The sequence below is a fragment of the Styela clava genome, unplaced genomic scaffold, assembly GCF_964204865.1.
Source record: "Styela clava unplaced genomic scaffold, kaStyClav1.hap1.2 HAP1_SCAFFOLD_30, whole genome shotgun sequence".
Classification (NCBI taxonomy): Eukaryota; Metazoa; Chordata; class Ascidiacea; order Stolidobranchia; family Styelidae; genus Styela; species Styela clava.
The window spans coordinates 182,501-185,000 of NW_027556480.1; the positions used below are offsets into that span (position 1 = coordinate 182,501).

Below are 2,500 nucleotides of genomic sequence, written 5' to 3' on the forward strand. Positions count from 1 at the left end.
TGTCAGAGCGAAAGACAGTAATTTCGAATGAGCCAAGAAAGAGCGGTGCGGGGCCGGTCGGAGCGCACCCTTTTCTCGGTGGCTGGCGGGCGAGAGAGTGCTGCGTCGCCGGCATCGGCGTCGAAAGAAGCCGAGCCGAAAAAAGTTAAAGTACAAACGTGCAAGCATACTAACCTAACCCTAGGTAAGGCATGTCAGAGCGAAAGACAGTAATTTCGAATGAGCCAAGAAAGAGCGGTGCGGGGCCGGTCGGAGCGCACCCTTTTCTCGGTGGCTGGCGGGCGAGAGAGTGCTGCGTCGCCGGCATCGGCGTCGAAAGAAGCCGAGCCGAAAAAAGTTAAAGTACAAACGTGCAAGCATACTAACCTAACCCTAGGTAAGGCATGTCAGAGCGAAAGACAGTAATTTCGAATGAGCCAAGAAAGAGCGGTGCGGGGCCGGTCGGAGCGCACCCTTTTCTCGATGGCTGGCGGGCGAGAGAGTGCTGCGTCGCCGGCATCGGCGTCGAAAGAAGCCGAGCCGAAAAAAGTTAAAGTACAAACGTGCAAGCATACTAACCTAACCCTAGGTAAGGCATGTCAGAGCGAAAGACAGTAATTTCGAATGAGCCAAGAAAGAGCGGTGCGGGGCCGGTCGGAGCGCACCCTTTTCTCGGTGGCTGGCGGGCGAGAGAGTGCTGCGTCGCCGGCATCGGCGTCGAAAGAAGCCGAGCCAAAAAAAGTTAAAGTACAAACGCGATGCTAATGAGCGAGCCGTTGTCTCGACTAATATGTAGGGGGCGTTCGATCGAGCGTCTGGCTTGAGCGCTTGTCGGCCTAGCAGAACGGTCGCATTGTTATGCCCGGGTTTTAGGCACCGCTGCAGGCGGCCGGCAGAGCTCTTGTTTGTGCGAAACTGAATGGATCGAGCCCGAGAGAGGGCGAGCAAAGAAAAAACGCAAATCGCTCCGCCTGGCACTGCCGGCGAGAGCGTGGACGTCGCGGCCAGCGACTGTCGAAGCTGAGTACGGCCGCAGGCGATCGCCTCGGTCTTAAACGAATGCGACGAGCACGCGCCGGGCGGCCCAGCAAGGGCCGAGCGCAGCTGTCGCAGCTATCTGGTTGATCCTGCCAGTAGTGATATGCTTGTCTCAAAGATTAAGCCATGCAGGTGCAAGTACGAGTTCTCGTAAAGCGAAACTGCGAATGGCTCATTAAATCAGTCTTGGTTTATTTGGTCTCGTAAGCGAAGTGGATAACTGTGGTAATTCTAGAGCTAAACATGCATTAAGCGCCGACTTCGGGAGGCGCGCTTTTATCAGATCAAAACCGACCGGGTTCGTCCTGTGACGTTTGATGACTCTGGATAACCACGCGGATCGTACGGTCTCTGCACCGACGACGTATCATTCAAGTGTCTGCCCTATCAACTGTCGAAGGTACGCTACGTGCCTACCTTTGTGATAACGGGTAACGGGGAATCAGGGTTCGATTCCGGAGAGGGAGCCTGAGAAACGGCTACCACATCCAAGGAAGGCAGCAGGCGCGCAAATTACCCATTCCCGACACGGGGAGGTAGTGACGAAAAATAACAATACAGGACTCTAACGAGGCCCTGTAATTGGAATGAGTACATCCTAAAACTCTTAACGAGTATCCATTGGAGGGCAAGTCTGGTGCCAGCAGCCGCGGTAATTCCAGCTCCAACAGTGTATGCTAAAGTTGTTGCGGTTGAAAAGCTCGTAGTTGGATTTTGGGCGAGCGCCGCCGGTCCGTCGCAAGGCGTGTCACTGGTTGCGTTCGCCTCACCTTCGGTTCTCCGTCGGTGCTCTTGACTGAGTGTCGGCGGTGGCCGATAAGTTTACTTTGAAAAAATTAGAGTGTTCAAAGCAGGCTGTTCGCCTGCATAGTGTTGCATGGAATAATGGAATAGGACCTCGGTTCTATTTTGTTGGTTTTCGGAGCACGAGGTAATGATTAAGAGGGACAGACGGGGGCGTCCGTACTCTGCCGTTAGAGGTGAAATTCTTGGATCGGCGGAAGACGAACTACTGCGAAAGCATTCGCCAAGAATGTTTTCTTTAATCAAGAGCGAAAGTCAGAGGTTCGAAGACGATCAGATACCGTCCTAGTTCTGACTATAAACGATGCCAACTAGCGATCGGGAGGCGTTACCATGACGACCTTTCCGGCAGCTTCCGGGAAACCAAAGTCTTTGGGTTCCGGGGGAAGTATGGTTGCAAAGCTGAAACTTAAAGGAATTGACGGAAGGGCACCACCAGGAGTGGAGCCTGCGGCTTAATTTGACTCAACACGGGGAAACTCACCCGGCCCGGACACAGGTAGGATTGACAGATTGAGAGCTCTTTCTTGATTCTGTGGGTGGTGGTGCATGGCCGTTCTTAGTTGGTGGAGCGATTTGTCTGGTTAATTCCGATAACGAACGAGACTCTGGCATGCTAAATAGTTACGCGACCTTCTCGGTCGGCGTCTAACTTCTTAGAGGGACTAGTGGCGTTTAG

At 53.6% G+C, this 2,500-nt stretch overlaps 1 non-coding gene across 1 annotated transcript in view; it reads left to right on the forward strand.

The window, feature by feature from the left end:
* The first annotated feature begins 1,093 nt into the window (after window positions 1–1,093).
* LOC144418746 (small subunit ribosomal RNA) overlaps window positions 1,094–2,500 on the forward strand; it is a 1,809-nt gene continuing 402 nt past the window's right edge. The window contains exon 1 of the ribosomal RNA XR_013473653.1: window positions 1,094–2,500. This exon is cut by the window's right edge and continues 402 nt beyond it. This is a non-coding gene — a ribosomal RNA (small subunit ribosomal RNA).